Source organism: Thermobia domestica, chromosome 4 (assembly GCF_964235325.1).
Source record: "Thermobia domestica chromosome 4, izTheDome1.hap1.1, whole genome shotgun sequence".
In the NCBI taxonomy this organism is placed as follows: Eukaryota; Metazoa; Arthropoda; class Insecta; order Zygentoma; family Lepismatidae; genus Thermobia; species Thermobia domestica.
The window spans coordinates 242280083-242303180 of NC_137457.1; the positions used below are offsets into that span (position 1 = coordinate 242280083).

The 23098-nt window shown below is 36.6% G+C and overlaps 1 protein-coding gene across 4 annotated transcripts in view; it reads left to right on the plus strand.

Moving 5' to 3' along the window:
• LOC145683947 (endoglucanase E-4-like) overlaps positions 1-23098 on the plus strand; it is a 428679-nt gene that overhangs the window by 119296 nt on the left and 286285 nt on the right. The gene's annotated exons all lie outside the window — the stretch shown is intronic.

The window sequence follows — 23098 nt, forward strand, 5'->3', positions numbered from 1 at the left end:
TAGGGTGAATGGGCTTTGATGAGCTGCCCCGTGAACCGCTTGTAGATTCGACTGAAATATCGCATGGTTACTTTGTTAACAACTGAGAATCTGTCAGACTATTTGAAGAAAATTTACGTGGAAATTCTACGGGCAATACTTCATAATCTCTTTCAGTGGTTCTTTAATTTTGTTTCGTATAATGATCTCTGGCAGTTTTTGGACTGTTCTTACACTTCTATAGGTGTTTTTCCATCTTTGTTGCATTTGGAAAATTGTGTTTAGTTTTGCAATACCGACAAACTGCAATACTTCTGGTTCCACAAAGCTCAATATTAAGGTACTTCCACACTGAAGATTATGGTCGGACCATTTTTGCTTCCTAGAATTCAGAAGAGATTGTTTCATTGTTCTGTTGGATCTGGATGTGACAAAAGAAATCAGATAATATATTTATTTAAGAGTCTGCATTACACGCGAAAATTATGTATCTGGTAAATTAATGGTAGATGGTTCGTAATTTTTGCGCTTCAAGCAGGCCCTTAACAAGTTTTCCCCCTACACCTTTTAGCATTCTGAAACTATCTAATGAGAGCTGCCGAGTTACAATATGTAGCAAATATCATATGCAGATTCTCGAACAAAAAATAAGTGACAGTTATCAAGAAACAAGACTAGAGTTAAAACTATGAATAAATACAACACTGAACATAATTTTCCAAAACGTGTAAAACAAATACACGCAAGTATCCGCTCAAGCATGCGTTGTCATAATTCCATACTTTTTGCACTCTCAAAAATCTTGAGTCTAAGTTTCGGGTCGGACACCAAGCTGCAAACCTTTGAAAAGGTATTTTGCAGTCGAAGTTTTTTTTTTCAGCAGAAGATACACCGATTGTTGAAGATACACTGGCATCACTACTTCCGAGGGGTAACCTCGTGTTCCATATCGTTTTAACTCGTTTTGACGTGCTGATTACAATGGTGGTTAAATTTTTTCACACCGGATTATATTAATCGTAATTATGAGAAATTTTAATATAATCATTAAAAGAGGCGTAACCTCAACCGATTCCAATCAGAAATTCTGCACCTGGGCACAATATTAGTTTAAGTAATGAATTTTCGGTATTCATGTTTACGTTTTCTGAAATGTCACTGATATGTTTTAATTACTGCACCAATATTTTGAAGATTATAATATTCTTAAGCAAATATATGGACTAAAACTTTGATTGTAACATAAAAGGCATCATCGTAGCTTCAGTATGTGTGAGCCTTTGGTTTTTTGTGTCTTTCTATTCGCCATTAAAATACTCATGCATATAGGTGCATATTTAATATCTGTTTATAAAGTGCTACTCAGTACTGGCAATCGCAATATTACAGGCACCAGTAACTCGTTTAGTTATCAATTTTTCTCACACAACTGAAACACAGCAGAGGCACAGTGACATTTTACGTGGAATTTGGACTTTCTTACATGTAGTGCGTAGGGAGGACTTTTGAATTGAGTCTGCCAAATTTCACGTTTTTATTGGAGGTACACTGGACAATAATCAAATGCCTACATTATATAAAGGAATTTATTGAGCTTTTATAAGGTTTCATTAAAATTAAACACTTTATAATCCGCTATTTCCTGTTACTCGATTCAATGATTTGATTACGTCTTTTATTCAAATTTTGATCAAGTTTCCCACTACCAATTTTTCCCTTCCCAAAATTCCCGGTTTCCCCCGAAAAAACGGGTTTCTTCCCTCACTCACATCACCAGTTATAGATCTATCAGTACTAAATTCAATAAGAGCATGGCAGAGGGAAGTGAATATAATCTTGGAATATCTAATAACCATTCATTGTGGCCTATATCTAAAAACAAATTCTCAGTATTTCTCAACATTTTTTCTTTATAGGGATCAATGGTGAAACCAGAAATGGTATTTTCTGCCAATTACGGTGACAATAGAGCTATTAGAGTCGAAATTAAATCTATGCTATGTTAAGAATACTATGCAATGCATAAGTAATGGAAGTATTTCTTACCTTTACACTAAAATTCATGTATATAAACTGTTCCTCGTCACAACTGTCAACAGGCAAAGGGGCTGACAGACATAGCGTTCCATAAGACTTCTATTATATATATGGTAGTGAGTGATGAAGTGTTTCTAGCTTTGAGACAAACAAGGAATGCTGCTCGAAGGGGTAGAGGTCAACCACGCCCTGGAGGAAGAAGCATCCCTTGACAAATAAGGGAGAATGACCTTCAACAAGGTAAGACTTCTCAAAGTGAATGCAGTGATGTGTTACGTACTAAGGACAGCAAGTGTGTTATAAATAACTCAAAACATGATTATTTTCTAATGTACTTTAAGAATGCGAGATCACTTAAAAACAAAGCATGTGAGTTTTCTAGCAACATTTCGTTGAACAATTATGATATCATAGCAAAACAGAGACTTGGTATCTTGTGATTATTTTAGTTCAGAATATTTTGATAACAGATACCTAGTGTACCGTAAAGATAGGGACTAAAATACAAGTATTAAAACAAGAGGGAGAGGGGTGTTTCTGGCAATCCAGAACCTGGAAGTCAGTCAAGTAGCTGTTACTGACCAGAGCCCAGGGGGCATTCTCGTGAAAACAATGATTAATTACAAACCGCTCTATATTTGTGTTGTGTATTTTGAACCAAACTCAGATCTTTCCTTATGCGAATAGTTTTTCATTTTATCGAAAGTAACTTTCACAATAGGTAGCACTATTCTCCTTGTAGGTGATATGAATTTCCCTGAAATAACTAGTAGAAATTTTGATTTTCTACAATAAACCAATAAATCCCAAAGTATCTATCATTTTATGTTGTTTCATACCATGGAATCACTCAATAATGTTACAAATTGCTTAGGGAGAACATTAGATCTAATAATAAGTAATCTTTCAAATCTAACAGTAGTAAGAGAACTACACCCATTAATTAAAGTGGATAATTACCACCCCTCCCTTTGTATAAGCTTTCCACATATTAAACCATCTAGACTAAAAAGCAAAAGAAATATTAGATCTAATAATAAGTAATCTTTCAAATCTAACAGTAGTAAGAGAACTACACCCATTAATTAAAGTGGATAATTACCACCCCTCCCTTTGTATAAGCTTTCCACATATTAAACCATCTAGACTAAAAAACAAAAGAAATATTAGATCTAATAATAAGTAATCTTTCAAATCTAACAGTAGTAAGAGAACTACACCCATTAATTAAAGTGGATAATTACCACCCCTCCCTTTGTATAAGCTTTCCACATATTAAACCATCTAGACTAAAAAACAAAAGAAATATATTTGGTCTCAATTTTAAGAAAGGAAATTGTATAAATCTTTACAATGTGTTAGGGACAATAGACTGGCAATACCTAAACGAATATATGGTTCCAAATAAAGCAGTAGAAGAATTTTATAAAGTAATTTATGAAATATTTGAGAAGTGCATTTCCATAAAAAGGCCTACGCGAAAAAGCTTCCTTTGCTGGTTTACTCAAAGTATAATACAAAAGATAAAACTTAAAATGCAACATCGCATACAATGGCTCAAGGGGAGGTGAACGACTAATCACGAATATCATTATAACGAGTACTGCATTCTACATAGAGACGTGAAACGTGAAATAGCTATAGCACATAATGACTTTATCCTCAATGCTGAAAATAATATAACCCAAGACCCACAACATTTCTAAACCTACATTAAAAATAAATCCCGACATCTTTCTATTGAGTCCATGACCTATGATGGACAGAGTCTAAGAATGATGAAATTGCGAAAGCTTTTGCTCAATACTTCCAGTCCATTTATAATCAATCCTCCTCTTTAACTAAACATTGTATTAACTTACATAACAAAAATTATTTACATGAGGAATGCCATAACTTATTCCATATCACAGAGATTAGTATAAGGGACATTAAAAATGCAATAAAGAAACAAACCGAATAAAGCAACTGGGGCTGATCATATAGCACCTTATATTGGAAAGGGTTGTAGTAATATTTTAAAACATCTGCTATATATAATATTTAAGCTCTCAATAAGGTCAAATGTTTTTCCGGATATATGGAAAGAATCAATAATATACCCAGTCCAGAAAACCGGGAATAAAAATAATATAGAACACTATCGTCCATAGCTATATTGCCAACAATTGCAAAGGTATTTGAAAGTGTCATTTATGGTCAGGGGATTGGTGAATCATGTTAAACATGCAATTTTAATGTATCAACATGGCTTCAATGTATCAACATGCTGATGTACAATAAAATTAATAAGGATTGTAAATATGTAGATATATTTAATAGTTTTGAAAAGTTGTTCAAAAGAGTAATACTGTGTATTTTGTAAAAAAAATGATGGAAACTGTTTTATTTAATTCGTCTTAATATCATTGTAATTTAAAATTACGTATTATATGTAGGCACTGTAATTCGGCAGTAATGCCTATTGTGTCGATAAATAAATAAATAAATATAACAAAAAGAATTAAAGATGCGGTACATGGGGTGCTCAGTGAATGAGGGATTCGAGTCCACATTTATTGTTCACTTTTCCATGTATTTAAATGGTGCGTACAAACTTTATATCTCATTTTCTGACTACTTCTTATTAAACTTGAGTCCGAGTTCTGAACGACATATATACCAGTCGATAGAATTTGTTTAACAAATATCTCTGTAGAACAAAGAGAACTTAAAGAGGTCGATAATTTCAAGTATCTGGGAAGTATTTTGACGAAAGACGCCTCCTGTTTAAGAGTGATGTTTTCTTGTTGAAAGCTTCTTTGGCTATGACAATTCTTGAGATCTGATCTCTTTGGTGGATTGAGCGTCTTTTGTCAAAATATTCCTTCCCGTTTCTTTATTTTCGATAACTCCAATACGGCAACTTTTAAGATGGCTGAAATGATGTGCAATATACCTATTCCGAAGAGCTTTACACTCGATACTCACATCTCAAATTTGATTTCAATTCCTCCACTCATTTCAAAATTACATGATGTTTTTATGCACTATCTGCGTCCTGTATTCGAACTTTGGACCCCATTATCTCTGGCCCTGTTTATGGTCTGTTGCTAAAAACTTGTTTTTCTCGGTTTCTTTGTATGCTGAATCCGATGATAGCAAGCACTTTCAGAAATCGAATTGTCAAGAAAAGAATGTTCCTTTGTTAGTTGTCTGTAATTTGTTTTTGTAGGTCCTGGATAATATAAGATTTCCCATCAATATAAACTTTATCGAATTGCATTCTTTGTAGTCCAGTCAAATTAGGCATTTTTGTTGCAAAACTCAGACATTTAAAATAGTAAAACGAAACTTGTTGAAGTATGTGGTACTAGTCATGATGTACTTCTGGCAAAAAAATCCTCAAGAATCCTGTGACGAATATTGGGGTTTTGACGTCATCAATATTCAAAATTCATAGAGAAATCTTTGAATGGCACAACAGAAATCTTTGGATCATACAACATACTAGGTTTGTTGTATGTTATTGTGAATTCACAAGCACTCATGCTGTCATTGATTTCAACCATTCTAAAATAGATTGTCTCCCAAGGTTGCCTGACCAGATTTAATTCCGACTTGATTCGGAAAATCCATTTCTAAGAAGCCATAAATCCTGCAATGCCAAGATCGGTTGCTTTATTCCGTGCATATATTCCAAGTTCTTCAGGGTAATTCGATGATACTTGGGAGGAACACGTTCAGACAAAACCTAAGGCTTTATAGATTCGTGAAGAGTACTTAGCTAGAGGTTCTTCGAATCCCGGTTCAATTGTTGTCTCATGTGCTGGATATCCTTGGCAGTGATTGTAGCTGATTTAGCTTGTTTGCTGATCTTGTTGATCTTCCGGTCTGTTGATCTTCTAGATGCTGATTTAGCCTGTTTGCCTCTTGGTGCACTGTCGTAGGCTTCAACAACTGCAGCGATCTAGGTAGGCTTCCAAAATCGCCAGGCTGCATTTTCTTGCGAGACAGTGAATGTCTCCTCCTTGTTCACATCGGCGTCTGACTCACCACAAAGAACAAGCGGTTTCCTTGACAGGGCATCTATCGGTTCTTTGATCTGGTTGTCGAGAAGAAGACTGTCTTCTATCAGGATGGTAAACACTTCAAGATTACGGTTTGCAGTTATTATTTTCATGATGGTATGTATCCTCCGTGCAATTGTTTTCTTCATTGCTGTGGGTGTGACTGTTGCATCAGGGACAGTTTGGAGCTCGGGGAGGGCTTTCATGACACCAACAGACGTTACCATGACGAAAGTCCAATGTACGTTTGGAAAGCACGTTATCAGAACAAGCACAAGAATTCTTAAAACTCATGTGGAACAACAACACGATTCCCCTCCCCCTGCTCAACTGTCTATGAAACGAAAATGTCAAACAGAGAGCGCCCAACGAAAGTTTGTAACGCGCACGGTCAGGGACACCTCCTAAAATTGAACAGTAATCGTCTGCTGCACTTGAAGGGAATAGTTTTCGTAACTGTTTTTTCTATTATCTGTTGACCCATTATGCTGATTACCAACGATTCCAATGTTCTGCTAATTGTATGGTGGAATTAACACTGTTATTAAGTATATTAAGTATGTATGGCCCAAACTTAGCATGTAGCATGTCACATAATTTGGTATGATGAGCAAACTCTAAAGACAAATCGTGGTTTCTCCACAATTGCTTTCTATATGCCACAATGGAGCTCCTATGACCAGATGCACGCATGACTTATCCACCTTTTCTTTTCATACGACCTCCTAACTGTGCCGTTCGTTGTTGCGTTGTTCATATCATTAGATTATATAAAAATACCACCAAGCTAGTATACTGCTATCTGATGAACATCCGTTTTGAAAACGTTAGCAATATTGAAAGATTGGGGAGGTTGAGGAATGGTAACAGCCACAGTATATTTTCTGTTGTGTCGGATGATGTTTATGCCAAGTTGTCTCTTTATGCATGCAATGATCAGACAATCTTTCGAGAAAATGTATTTTACAATGGTTGGAATCACTGACAACATGGGTGCTTGTGGATTCACAATAACATACTACAAACCTAGTATATGTTACAGTCTAATTATATCCTCCAATGTTGTAGACTTCATACGAAAATCTTGAATGTTCGGTTTAATTGGCAACACTACCAAACTAGGGTGCTTGTGAAACGGGCACACTAACACTATCTTTTCCTTTGTTCAATGCTGCTTCTGTCACATTTATTATATGTTCGTTCAATAGCACTCCCCATTTTTAACATTGTGATATTTGCACTTGAATAGCAACACTGACAACCTAGAATGGTTGGAGTTGAGTTGATTTTAAGTTTATCGTTCCTTTCAGCAGCGAGGCTATATGAGACGGGGTTGGGAAACGGTCACATTCAACTTCTTTTTGCCATAGTGTCGTGTGATGTTCTGCCAAGCGTAGTGTATAAACGTCTCATCGTACGGAACCTGTTGTAAAACTTTCTACTTTTTACACTTGGTTGGCAACACTGATAAATGGGGTCCTTGGGAGAGGAATACGTCCACAGTATATTTTCTCTAGTGACGAATTTTGCTTATGCCACGTTTCATGGATATACATCCAGTGGTACAAAACCATCTGCCACATTGTATATACAATGTTTGGCAACACGAGGACACATAGGTACGTTTTTGAGCAAAGTGATATTATCAAACCCTTGCCAAATAGAATATGATGGGCTCAAGCGCTTACGCGTGATGTATCGTAACATTCATTTTTACTTCTGTCGAATATGCGATGTATAGGATCACAAACACCAACAAACTGGCCTCTTACAGGGTCAGGTTGCAGTTTTGCCTGTGATTTGAAAACAGTTTCGTACTTCTCATGGCAAGAGCTTTCAGACGATATGTAGGTCTTCCTCAGGTACTTGATTCCGCTATGAAATCATCCCTAGTTAGTGAAAGAATCTTCCTTGGTAACGTAGTGAAATCGGCCCTTGGTCTAAATTGGCTCGTTACTGACACAAACTGTTACTTTTGACCTAAAACTACTTACAAAATGTCGAGCTTATGCTTCCACCCCTCACCGAATTATCGTATCGTACCTGCTCAAAATTGAATGTTATAAATTTTGGTGGAGGTGGTCGAAATATTTTGAAAGCTTCACAGATTGTAGATACTACGCAGGTGCAAATGTGAAATTTTTCAGAAACATCGATGCGCATTTTATTTGTTTTTCTTTTTTTTGCGTTTTGAAATTTTAAAAAAATAAAACATTTGAGGGGAACACGTCGTTGTTTTTTTGTTAAAAATTTTGTAATAGAGCCTATATTTAGGTAAAATACATATTTTTTTAGGGGACTGGAAGTAATGGCAACACTGTCAAAAAGAAAGAAAACTGAAAACAAACGTTTTTTTTACCAGTTTTTCGACCATGTTAGTACCGTCAAGGTCGAATCTCAAATATTTCTTTGCCGGAGTTCACGATTTTCTTTTCTCTTGCGTCCCTTCCGCTTCTGTCGTTCTTCGGCTGCTTCAGTTGCGTCCTTTTCGGAACAAAAGCGCTAAATGTATCTCACTTCACCCAACCTTTGACTTCAACCAACTTTTTGCCCAACAAAGTTATACACCTCATGTCGCCTCTTCGTATCTACCAGTGCTTACTTCACTGGTCGCATACAGTGGCGCTCTCTGTTACCCGCATCGGGAAACAGCGATTCGCTATCGATGAATACTGTTTTCCCACAACTGACGCTTCGAATACGCACTAGAGGCAGCGGAAAAGCAAGGTACACCTTTTATTTCTATGTTTCACTAAGAAATTGAAGTTACTCCATGTCCTTGATTTTGCAGAGGGACCTGAAATTATTTGGATAACTATCAGATATCAAAAGACGTCTTTTGTTTCAGCTATTCTATGTGCCATCTTTATCAATTTACTTTCTGTTTTGATTTTTCTTTGCTAATGTAAGCTATATTTTGTTCCTGTTTCGTTTCTTTATTTACGGGCATGTACGTTTTATTCCAAACGGGTTGAGCACATTGATTATGGCTGTTTTGAGGCAAAAGTTTTCTAAGTCCAACTTTGGGTATGTTCGGAAACAGTGAACTAGAGATGCCAGGTCCGAGCCCCCAATCCACCTTCACAATCTGGAAAATTTGTGCAAATGTGTTTGTTCTTCTTTTAGGTATTATAGGACATTTTGAAATGTTATTAAGTGTAGAAATGACACATGTGAGCACGTGCTGGCGTTGTCATTTATGTTTCCATAAAAAACATCTCCAATGAAAGAAAAGACAGCGAAAATTTCAAATGGAAAGGTATGTCAAATTAAATAGCATTCAATTTTTTTTTAAAGAAACAATGACAAAGACAGCATAGCTTGGTCTTCTCTGTTCTCAAATGCTGGCTGCTCTACCAATAGTACCTTAGTTTCAAAAGAGAAGTAATGAGATCGCACCTGCAATATTTAGATGTTGATCGAAATCATACCAAGATACGCTATTCACTTTTAGCCCTGTTATTGGCTGTTCGTATTTAAAAATCTATTATGTAACGAGGACATTACCAGACATTGACCTATTAATCGATTAGTTGGGTTCAATTTCAGTTCTTAGCACCAAAACTATACGAGTTGGAATCTACTGCTTCATTTGAGACCGAAACTACTAGCTGTGTTTGTATCCGAGGAAAGTATTCCTATCAGGTATTAAAACCCGAGATCACATTCACCGATGGGTATTCACTCGACTTTCCACCCTTTAACTGGCAGTATTGAGAAATCTCCGTAAAAGTGTTTTGTTTTGCTTTTATGATTGAAACGTCTTCCTGGCATAGGAGTAATATTTTTAAAGTATTTTTGTATATCAGATATAAAATACAGTGTTTATTCCAAAGCAACATTTCCCTAAAGTAGCAAATCACGTGTTGATAGTAAGCAAGATTCCCCGTAATTTAGTCAAATCTTTTAAGGGTTATTTCTCAGAAGGAATGATAAGCAGTATTTTCGCAATAAGCATATAAGCAATAACTTCCTCTAGAGCAAGGAACCACGAATAAAACAAACTTTCGCGAAACCCGAGAAATAAAGCTGCTGGAGTATTAAATTTGACTGTCCTCTCTTGACAAATATTACAACTACCTGAACAAGTTACCTGCAAAATAACTTATCACTGAAGTTAGCAATCATCCGTATAGCATAATAGGAAGCGATGTAGCTTGTAAGCAACAGGGTCAAATAAAAAATTGGACACTCGGAGACCTATAATTTGACGTGTGATCCGAACCATACAATTTTATAGTTTCACAGAGAATTAAACCAATGGCTATGATGGGAAAGACGATTAAATTACCATTAAGCATGAACGAAGTTCTCTCTGTTCCGTATTCAATCGTCCTACTTGCCTATGTCTGAATTCTTATTAGTAAGGAAATAGTAATAAAATTAAAGTAACTAACTGTATGGCTTATGGAACCGTCTGGTGGTTCACTGCCGCGTTCACAAAAGCTCTCCATTGACTTCTGTCCTTAGGCAACTGGATCCAGTTTCTACTTTGTATTCTTATTTCTGTGAGATCCATCTTAATACTGTTCCCCTATCTGTGCCTAGTACATTTTCAACTGTGCTGGAACTACGCTACATTATTTTGTTAACGTAAAAAGCTGTATCAGGGGGTGATATATTTCAGGAATGCAATAAACAAAAGAAAAGAACTTTTTACAACTATGCACATAGTTAGAAAACAGTAAAATGTGTCCGATGTCACTCTGTGTGGTGGAGTGACTTCAGACACGATAGTATTTCTGCATAATTGTCCGAAGTTGTGTCGCTATGATGTGAAATTGGACAGTAAACAATATTTGACAGAAAAACGGAAGGTTGTCACTCATTTATTTGAATGCTTCCGTAGTTTCAGTTAAACATTTGGAACAATATTTAACGTAGTGACACACCAATATTTTGGAAACTTTCAAAAGAAAAATACATATTGGTTTGAGGCTAAAGAAAAAGAAAAAAAATATTTTGGATGGCACGTTGCAGATTATTCAGTCTTTGGCAACACATATCTGCTGTTATTGTTTGGCCTGGTTCCAGGAATACCACAAGCATCTCACCCGGCTTGGTTCCAAAACACAGTTGTCATGATTTTGTGAACTGATGGTGTTTGAAATTCTTCACTTTAGGGGAACCATAATGCTACCATTACATTGACTTCTGCTTCGGATCCCCAATGGCGTACGACACCTAAGTTTCATTTCCCGTCACTATGTGAAAAAAGAGTCCATCCTTCTCCCAGTGAGCCAAAAAATTACGTGCAGCTGTTATTCTTTGCTCTTTGTGAGCGTTTGTCAGCATTATTGGCACCAACCTCGCACACTGTTTGTGATAACCAAGCTTGTCAGTCATAATTCAATGCACTGTTTTTGCAGTTGTTACTGGGAACTCTTTGGCAAATTCAGCTACTTTGAAACAGCGATTGGATCGCAATTTCTCATTAACACGTTCCACCAAATCGTTCGCCTGAATAGTAGCCTTTCGTTATGCTCATCGTCATGAATATTTGAACGCCCTTCCCGTAACTACCTGCACCATTCCCTGACCTTTCCTTCATTTATTACTGTCGGTCCCTAAATGATACACAATTCCCGATTGATGTTAGCTGCATTCTGTCCTTTGGAGTTCTGAAAAAGTATGACAGATCTCATTTCACATTTGGCGGGTATTTGTATTACATTCGGCGTCAGCCATTTCACATTAAGAGTTACTCGCATGTACGCAACTTCACTCGGACGTTTTAATCTCTGTTGAAGGCACAAAATATTAAGGCATGCTCCTGCATATGCTCAACTTAATCAGTGATACTCAATGATCTATCCAGAATTTTGAACTTCGGGGGGTGTTCAAAAATCTGGGGGTTGCAATCTTGCATTAAGGTCGTAAACTATTATCGTCCTTCATTTTTTTTTTTTAACAATTTTTGAAATTCGTTGAAGCAACGAAAGATTGCATTGGATTTCCTTCCTCAGCCAGAACCAATTAGCGTCGACTTTCTAACGTATGGTGTGACGTCGAGATGAAACTATTGGCAATCGATTGATCAAACGCTGTGAAGATCACAGCTGTGTAAAGATTGATTTCCATTCAATCTTGCGTTGCGTGCTTTGCCTAAAAATTTATCTTGTCGAAAGTAAAGTAGATTTTATTATATTAGCACCTGAAAACAAGAATTCAAAACTTTAAAAGAAAATCAAAATAGCAAGATTTTTAATGGCGTCTTCCCGTTCTGCCTAAAGGCCCTCCAGCACTTTGTAGAAAATATTTTAAATGATCTTATCTTTGGCCAGAAAGGGAATTCCCGTTCTGCCTATTCTTTTGAGACGAGGAATTCTGTCCAGGGAGGAATTTCTTCAACAGAATTTTTCTTGAGTAATTGCAACAGATTCTGTAAGAAAAATAACTATTTCTGTAAGTTTTATCATAAATTTTAGATGTTATTCTACTTGTTCTTCTCGGAAAAATGACTAGATACAGTTCCGTTATTAACAGTGTTATTCACATCTATTTCAGTGTGATTTACAGAAAAAGCTACGTGCAGAAAAACGGAAAATTGATTGACTCAGTTGCAAGAAAGCCGTTTGACATTGTAGCTGAAACGAAGATAAAACAAACTTACTTCGGTCTAGTATCAAGTCATATGACAACAAACTTTTATTCATTTTTCCAGTAGTTCACCTCCAACATGGTAAGGCTCACAGTCAGAGGCGGCTTTAGGATTTTAATTTGGGTAGGTCCGCTCCCTCTCTTATGGATACATATGCACATTTGATTGGTTAATGACAATAGGAAACTATTTTTACAGTAGTGGTTGATGCTGTTTATTAAATAATTATTTACCATTAATGTAAAAAGAGAAAAATATATTTACTCTTTACTTGTATCTTTTAGTTCTATATATTTTTCAAAACTTTTGGATAGGCCCGTGCCTATCCCGCCTACCCGCTGAAACCGCCACTGCTTGCAGTACGTAAAAGGTGCCACAGTTCACGTACTTAAGAAATGTTTGACCATATATTAAGCAAATATTGCAAAAAGATGCGTAAGACGGCCCTTATCCCCCATTACCTGACCGTTTGATTTTATTGAAACTACAAAAACATACAAATATTTGAATATTGATATTGATATTTTGTACTGCTGATATTTGCATTGACAATATAAATATGAAAATAGAAGTATATATGATACTATTGCATATACAGGGTGTCCAAAGTACAATGAACCCGGAGTTTGGAATAGTAGAACTTCTGAACCTGAAGTGATACACGAATAATGGTTTTACCAGAATGAAGCCTTGTTTATGCATATATTTTTAAACTAGGAAGCAACGATTGAAGACACTAGGAACCACACAATGTTGCCAGATGTAACCGAAGGTGTAAATCTTCTTCTTCTTCTTCTTCTTCTTTTTTGCAAAACATGTAAATTGACTCATAACTCATATGTATAGATCTTCTGTCGTTAATTTTCAGTTTGTTTAGTTGGAGTAGCTTGGAAACTATGGAGCAGAAAAAAGATTTTTTTCATTTCCACCGATAACTAATCGGATGAAGCCTCTGTAAGTGGGAACTAGGGAAATCGTAGTTTTCATAAATTAACACTCTGAATTGGCAACTTTGCTGATGTTTCAGTGCATGAAAAGGTGTGTTAAGGATATGTCTACATTATGCAATTCCTGAGAACAATGAAAAACAAACTTTGAAACTGTGATGATCAAGCGTTTATGTCAGAAATGAGTTACCAGCTCTACAGCAGATGCTGCGAGTGTCCTCTGTTTTGATTCAAACACTGGTTCACACGTTTCACTAGATTGGCAGCAACTTTACAAAGATTAGAAGTGTTAATGTTCTCAATGGCACTGCGAATATTCGTTTTCAGGTCTTGAGTAGTTCGAGAATTGTTGTTGTATACCTCTTGCTTTAAATAGCCCCATAGGAATGCATAGCAGTGTTGCCGGGTGCATGTAAGTAAAAATTTTATCAGCAGGGTTGCCAATTCAGAGTGTTAATTTATGAAACTATGATTTTTCCTAGTTGCCTCTTACAGAGGCTTCATCCGATTAGTTGTCGGTGGAAATGAAAAATTCTTTTTTCTGCTCCATAGTTTCCAAGCTACTCCAACTAAACAAACTGAAAATTAACGACAGAACATCCATACATATGAGTTATGAGTCAATTTACATGTTTTACAAAAAAAAAAAACCTTCGTTTACATCTGGCAACACTGTGTGGTTCCTAGTGTACTTCAATTGTTGCTTCCTAGTTTAAAAATATATGCATGAGCAAGGCTTCATTTTGGTATAACCATTATCTGCGTATCACTTCAGGTTCAAAAGTTCTACTATCCCAAACTCCGGGTTCTATTGTATATTGGACACCGTAGTATAGAATTATGTATATAAGACAAATCAGCTGATAAGGTGGTAACGAAAAAGGTGTTCTGATGTAGAACAGTAACATTCTTTCTTACGAGTCGCCTTAAGCATCCTCTTGCATTGTTTAGTTATGTATGGCCAAACATGTCTTGAGGATGTGAACTGTGGCACCTCTTAGCATGTTATAAGGAACTACTGAAAACTGAATAAAATCTTGATGTGAAATAATTTGATATTATACCGAATTAAGTTTATTTTATGTTCGTTTCAGTTACAATGTCAAACGGCTTTCTTGCAACTGATTCAATGAATTTTCCATTTGCCCCCAGTTTTTTTTTAAATCACCTTCATCTTTACCAAAATAGATATGAAGAACTATATCCTCCTCATTTTTTTTAGAGAAGAACAAGAAGAATAAAATCTAAAATTTATTATGAAACTTGAAGAAATAGTTATTCTTCCTACAGCCTCTGTTACAATTACCAAGCAGACTATTACGAATACAGGACAAAATTCAAGAGGACAACCCCCCCCCAAAAAAAAAGAAATCAGACAAAACGGACTAAATTCAAGGGCGGGACAGAATCATAGGCGCAGATTAACAAAAGAATGATTATTTTTTTCTTCAACTGTTATTCATCTACTGAAATTCTTCACTTTACGGAAACAACATTTGGTTTTAGAAGTGCTGAAAACCCAATAAAAGACTATAACAGACCCAATATCCTGTTATAATAAGCATATATTCCCATTTTGATATTTGCTAAAAAAAATAAATCTTGATCAGTGTTTCAAAATTGAAATAAATATTTATACATTACTCAAAATAAAAGACTGCTATATGCTACCACACAAGAACTACTTTTTAAAGATCAAATTGCATCACAGTTACTTTTCGTAAATAAAATGAATGATCTTAATGTAATATGCTAAACGTATTTTAACTCTACTAAAGATATAAGAAATAGAAATCTCCAGTACTTTTCATATGGGTATGTGTGAAAATAATTAAAGCTAATCTGCTCTTTTATTATAACATTTTTACGTTTTAGTGAGTTTTCAGCATTTTAAAAGAAAGAAAAAGTTATTTCAGTTCAAACAATACCGATAACTTTTTAGAATATATGACAATTGAAGGGAAAAAATAATCATATAGGTTGTGTACTGGTACATCCAATATATAGTCCTGTGATTTTGTCCCTTGGATTTTGTCCTTGTCAGACTTTTCCTTGCATTTTGACAGCCATTTTATACATGAGTTCCGATCTGCATACAAACACGCTAGGAGTCAAGCTTTTCGGTGCTGCAATTCCCTAAAAATTTCCTCCTCGCATAGAATTCCCTGTCTCCAAAGATTGGGCAGATCGGGAATTCGCGTTCTGCCTAAGCACAAGTTCATTTAAAATATTTCCTAGAAAGTCCTGGAGGGCCTTTAGGCAGAACGAGAATGAATCTTTTTAATATTGCAGCCCCCAAGTTAAGGGGTGTAAGAAATTTATTTCCAGGGGTGTCCGAAAATTTTATGGGCCTCTGGAAATCGTTAGGGGGTGTAGATAAGTCATTTATGATGCTAACCCTGTGTTAACAAAAATATCGGCCCTGTTTTGAAATGCGCCTCGTATCTATTTTTGACGTAGGAGTAGGAAAATGCACTACTCAATTTCACTACACAATATGTGTTTCCTCCTTCTGGTTGAGTGTATTATTTTACTAGAAGATAGAAGATAGCGATTTCTCATAAAGTATCGTGTGGATAATTTGACTACAAAATACAAGTTTATGTATCTCATTGAGTAGTTAGATTTATCTACGCACTGAATAAGTGGAGGTAGTTTTAATGCTGGTAATGAAATTCGGATTTTCTATAGCTTGTTGAGTGATTACAACAAAATGTCCATTTCCTGTCTTTATCGATTGGTTACGTGCATTTAATACAAAATAAAATTTAATGTACGTCACTATGTTCTTCAGTAAATGTATGTACTAAATAAGAAGAGATTATAACGTTTGAAAGGAAGGTACACATGATCCTTAAGGACACTAGCAAAGAATAAATTCGTATATACTGAGAGAGATTTAAGCTATCTTGTCCCTACCTAATTGCACAGTTTGCTGTTGCATTTAAATCCCTAGAAAGTCTTAAGCGAACTATAAATCATCATATTTTTTTAAAAAAAGAAAATGAGTTACAGATATTCACTTCATGTGGAAAGAGTTACAAAAAATAGCATAATACTTTAGAATTACATTATTCAATTACAAATAATTGAACAATTGTGACAATGACATCAAGTAACTCTCGATCTTGCGCCTTTGGTGCCTTAAATTTTTGTACTACTCATCTTCCTTCGTCTACTAATACCCCCTTGGGGATCCTATGGTACAACTTGTACCATACGCATTTTTCATGGTACATTGCGTTATTTCTCTTCTATTTGAGCTTTTTCGTCCGAGTTTTTTTTTTGTTTTCCAAGTCCAGAGGCCTTGTAGAAGACATTACGTATGGTTTCAGACCTTCCTGCGTCCAGACATAGGAGGTGATGACGTCATAAGTCAAAAATTTATTTTCTCATTTACTAAGCCTATGTTCAATATTTTTTGGCGGGCTTATTTTTCCACGTAGAAGATTGAAATTTTGTACAAACATTCAGTCCACCGAGTAGTATTTACCAGATTTTTTATTCCGATGTCAGTGCTAAAACAGGGGGGAACCAGAGGGGCAAAAAGGTGAAAAAAGGGATATTTTTACCCCCAAAATCCCGTTTCTCGTCATTTTCCCGCCTCACATACATGATGGGGACACGTGAGTCATACCGTCTGAAAGGCAGTTCCATTCTGAAGAGAATGACAGTTGAATCATTGTCCTAGGGTAATTAGGGACGTCTCAGGGATTTTTTGAAAAATATACTTCTATATAGGGAAAAATGGGACATGGTGGGTATATTCTTTTTGGCGGGCTTACTTTTGCACCTAGAAGATTGAAATTGTGCACAAACATTCAACCTACCTAGTAGTATTTATCAGATTTTTCTCAGATCTCTGCGTTAAAACAGAAGGGTCCAGAGGGGGAAAAAACTGAAAAATGGGATTTTTAGACCCAAAAAATCCCTTTTTTCTGGAATTTCTCGCCTTAGATACATGATGGAGACACGTGAGTCACACCGTCTGAAAGGCAGTTCGATTCTGAAGAGAATGACGGTCGAATTATTATTCTAGGGTAATTAGGGACGTCTCAGTGAATTTTTTTCAAAACATACTTCTGTATAGGGTAACATGGGGAAATTTCTTAATTTTTTTTCTGGCGGGCTTATTTTTGCACCTAGAAGATTGAAATTGTGCACAAACATTCAGTCCACCGAGTAATATTTAACAGATTTTTTTTCAGATTTCTGCGTTAAAGCAGGGGGGGTCCAGAGGGGCTAAAAGATGAAAAAAGGGAGATTTAAACCAAAAAATCCCTTTTTTCTGGAATTTCCCGCCTTAGATACAAGATGGAGACATGTGAATGGTACCGCCTGAAAGGCAGTTCTATTCAGAAGGGAATATGGGCGACAGATGACCCTAGAGTAATTAGGGATGTCTCAGGAATTTTTTTTCCCCTGAGATCATAGTGTTTTGTGCTAATTTGGGGCATGGTGGGAAATTTTGATAAAATTTCTCCCTCCCTTACTATTTAAGATAGAAACTTGAAATTTGGCACACACATTCAGTATATCAAGTACTATTTCTCAGATTTCTTTTAAATGGCTACGTTCACACAGGGGGGTCCAGGGGGGCCCAGGGGGGCCGAAGTTCGAGAAAAAATTTCCCTCCGAAACTTTCACTTTGACATTTTTTCCCGCTTCTGGTATATGGTATGAGCATGTAAGTGGTACCATTTGAAAGCCAGCTCTATTCTGAAGAGAATGAGGTATGAACCATGATCCTAGGATAAATAGTGACGATACAGTAGCTGCTTGACTGAAAGTCTAAAAAATAGCCCAAAAAGCCAGGATCCGGAAAGGGATACTCATGCGCTCCTCTGTGATCCATAGAAGACATTGCCTCGCACAAGTATATCTAGTAAAGTGGAAAATTAGTAGCAATAGAATGATGTTTTTTTTTAAAGACAATAACCGACAATTGTATAAACAAAAATATTTATTAATAGTATTTTAGGCCCTTCTGAAATAAATCTATATCCAGTGGATCGAATTTGCAATCGCTTGTTGGAAAAGCATTGCTAAATTGAATACCATGAAAGATGGAGAAAGTTCATCTTTACTTTACAACCTCAGTAGAAGTTAAGAAAGTCTCCTGAAAGTCAATAAATAATAATAATAATAATAATAATAATAATAATAATAATAATAATAATAATAATAATAATAATAATAATAATAATAATAATAATAATAATAATAATTCTAGGTTTCAACAAATTTACAAGTTTCATGGCCCCTACATCCATAGGAAAAGTTATTCTTTAATATCTGAATATCCTCCACCTGTTTGTCTCGATGTTTATACATAGGACTAGATGTTACAACGCTTATTATTTTAAAACCAAATGTTAAACTTAAGGATTTTATGAAATTCTCGAGAACATTTTCTGAAGTTTTCTCTGCATCCAGAAAGAACGGTAATTTCCTGGAAGTAAAAATCAAAAATTCTGATTTTCACAGAAAAACATCTAACAATATTGCTTATTATGTATTTCGTAAAACAAAATTTAATTTACAAGAAGCAGCCAGCCGTAAGTCTTGCAATATTTCCTCAATCCAAACAGCAGGAACGCGTATACACAGTGATTGACCATAAGTATACTGTCAAAGTGGCCCAAAAGGTAGTGTGGCAAGCGAACTATTTAAGATGAAGGACGCCACTAAGTCAGTATCTTCAATCAGGTTTTACAGAAAGTGACGAGTTTTTCTCAAGAACATCTGATATTAGAACTATGTTTGCATGACTTCGAACAAGCGCATAACGCTACAGCAGCATTCCAAAGCATTTGTCACACTAATGGGAAAGTGCAGAAAATCAAAGTATACTAAGTCGCTGGATGTAGAAATTTCGTATAGGTTGTAATGATGTCGAAGATCAGACAAGGTACGGTCGTTCTAGAGTAAGAGACTCTGAGATTATACGACATGTCATTGGGGACAACCCATCCACCAGCACATGACGATTTCCCAACCAACTTGCTATGTCCAATTCCACTGTAGTGGTTCGCCTTCACAAACTCGTGAACACCTTCAGAAGCTGCCGTATTGTGCCACACAAGTTAACCCTAGCTCAGGCCCAAAGAAGAATGGATGTATGCCGAGAACTTCTGCAAAATCACAGTGATGTACATTTCCTGAAACGAATTGTCGCGTTTTTTTTTTTTTTTTTCGAAATCTAGTGGTTGAGCAAAGGCAAACATCCAGCACTGGTCGTCAAACAGACCCCTTTCAACGATAAAATCTGTATAAATTATGGTGGAACTGCGAGGAGTTACGTACATCTGAGTTGGTTCCTGAGAGTTGTACCCACAATATCGACCATTATTCCGAATATTTGAAGCAGATGTATGCTGCACTATGAACAAAATATAAAAGTAACCAAGAAAGTTCTGTCGCTTTTTGTGGAGGTCTGTGTTCAATTGGCCCTCTCACCGTGAGTTGAATGCGAATGGAGATAAGGCGAAAGGCAGTTGCTGGTGTGGGTAAATTCAACATACTATCTGGTTGTGACAGTTCAGTTACACCGTGAACTTGCGTAAAAAGAGAGTGAACATGGAACCTCACAGAGCGTCATAAGGGCGTGTATGCTCTACGAGTTCAAACTGTGGTCAAACGCCGCTGCAGCCGGCGGTAGATATGACGCATCTTTGGTGAGGGTGTCGTGACTACGCGGACAATACAGCGGTGGTTTAACAAGTTTAAGGACGATGATGAAACACTCGAAAACGCACCACGTGCCGGAATACTAACACATGTACAACATGAACATCTTCAGGCAACAATTGAGGCGAACAGTGGCCAGACATGTGAGAAACTGGGACTACAATTCAGTGTGAGTGGAGAAACCATTCGGCAACGCCTTCATAAACTTGGAAGCACGACAAGTTTGGTCGATGAGTCCTACATGATTTGACTCCGGGCCAAAAGGCAACGCGAGCAGACACCTGTGTTTCTTTGCTGTCTCGTCTGAGGAAGGAGCCATTTCTGGACAGGTTGTTGACACGTGATGAGAAATGGGTCCTGTACGAAGCTCAACGGTGACGTCATCATTGGTTAGCATCCCATGAACCGGTTCCAAGACATGAAAAGGTCTTCCTGTGTGTTTGGTAGACTGCTCGCGGTATCGTGCATCGGGAATTGTTACCAGTTGTCCAGAGCATTAATGCAATAGTTTATTGTCAGCAACTGTTTACTGTTTCAGAAAAGCTCAAAACTCTGGAGCCAGCACTTCTGATTTGCAAAGGGGTCCTCCTTTTACAGAACAACGCTAAGCCCCACGTGGCTAGGATGACTCGGGGTGCAATTCTACGCTTTAGGTGTTAGCCACTATTGCATCCGCCAGACTCCCCAGACATTGCACCGTCCGATTATCACCTGTTCCATTCCTTGGACAATCACCTTCGAGGACGCCAGTTCAAATCCCTAGTAGAGGTGCAAAATGTACTTGATACTTTCTTCGCTTCACGACCCACCAAGTTCTACCGCGATGGAATCCAAGGTCTTCCAGTAGGTTGGCAGGAATTCGTCGATGCTGATGGGGACTAGTTTTGATCTTCCAGGTACGTCTTAGGTGACATATCGATGTTCGAAGGTGGTAGCTGAAAAAGCGACAGAACTTTCTTGGTTACTTTTATATACTTCACTGGTGAATCAAAATCTGCACGCTCTGTTGCAAAAGGAAAGTGTAAAACTACACTCGGCTCGCAAAATGCGAAAAAGAATTCAGGATATAAATGCCATCGAACTGGCAGTGTTGTCGCACCAGTCATATAGTAGTGACCTTGTTCCTTCGAATTATTACCTGTTTTAGTCCATGACATCCTTTCTGAAGTCACGATACCTCATCAACCAGCAAGAAGTGGAAACAGCAACTGACTTTGCTTCTAAGAACAAGACGTAGTATGGACGTGGAATCGTGGAACTAGCAGCAGTGTGGCTGCAGACAGTCCAACACAATTTGCTATAATTTCAATGTTAACAATGAGTCCTTTTTTGCAAAATGTCAAAAGCGAAAATACGGGATGTTTACTTCAGAGGATTTCTCAGGTGACTCTCATTGTCTATGAAAGTGTTTACGTTGTCTACACAAATGTTTCATTAACCACTTTACAGTATGATATAACTTATTTCTTGTGGAAAAATGCAGAAAGGTTAGTTTATTGAAGAGGTGACTTGACGACTTGTTTTTCAACATCGATATTTATTTATATTATGCAAATAAGTATTTGATCAACACCATATAAAATGACACATCCCATTTCTCTTCAAAAATTTAGAGTAAGTTGAGTTGGGTGTACTAGCGGAATTGAGTTTCGGAAGATATTTTTCAAAAACAGAACTGATGTTTATGTTCATATTTCATAAATAAATATTTCACCAACAAGTTTATATACAACTTAATTCCACAGAACAATCTAGAATTCAAAGTTTACAGTCGGGATGGCTTTTCGTGATACCAGTAGTCATGTATTTGTAAATAAGTTATTAATAATACTAATAGTAATAGTAATAGTATATAACTTATTAATTTAAGATCTCAACTGATTTATACATATGCATAGTGACTCACACATATCTATATTGCGGTACAAGAAGTTTTCTGGTAGCTTGACTTTGTGGTCCTCTTCGAACGCAGTAATCTATTCATGTTGAACCTGTTGGCGTCGATGAGGTACAGTAGAGCTGGTACGTTCTCAGGTTTCGTAAGTTCAAAGGTTCGGAGATTCAAGAAAAAGGAAAGTATGTTCATGTATGCTTTCTCTTGTTACCCGTCAGATTTCCCACTAATACATGTCAAAAACTCTTCTACAAACTTTCAATGTCTTGGAGATTCATTAAATGACGAGACTACCTACAAATTCTCGTTTTCCTTTAGGTGTTGGATCTCGTAAAACTTTCTCTTATCCACGACACACGCTTAACCGCTTAACTTATAATTTTTTTTTTCGCAAAAGTCGTTCCAAATTTTATAATTTTTTCGGTACAATGTAAACATGCTATTTCAATTTAGTCATTTCGTCAATAAGCATTGGCCTTCAATGCAAAATATTAGCCAAAAATAGTTAAATGAATCTACCGACATCTAGCGAATACCCATACACTCAGCTGCGTATGGCGAGCTCCTCCGCGGCTAAGCGGTTAGCGTACGCGCCTTTGGCGTGGGAGACTCGGGTTCGATTCCCGGCGGGAGCTCATGTGGTTCGGATTCCACGTTAATCAGTAGGTCCACGTCTCATATAGCCTCGCTGCTGAACGGGACGTAAAACTCCAAATCAATCAATCAATCAGCTGCGTATGGCGAACGTAAGGATTCGTCGTTTAAATTAATATTTAGATCTTTTTTCTTTGCACGAATATATTCGTGTTCATAATTTTAGGGCAAAACAAAAATAACGTAATAATTCGTGGTTTTAAGTTAAGCGGTTAATATAAATTAATTCAATTTCTATGCCCAAAGA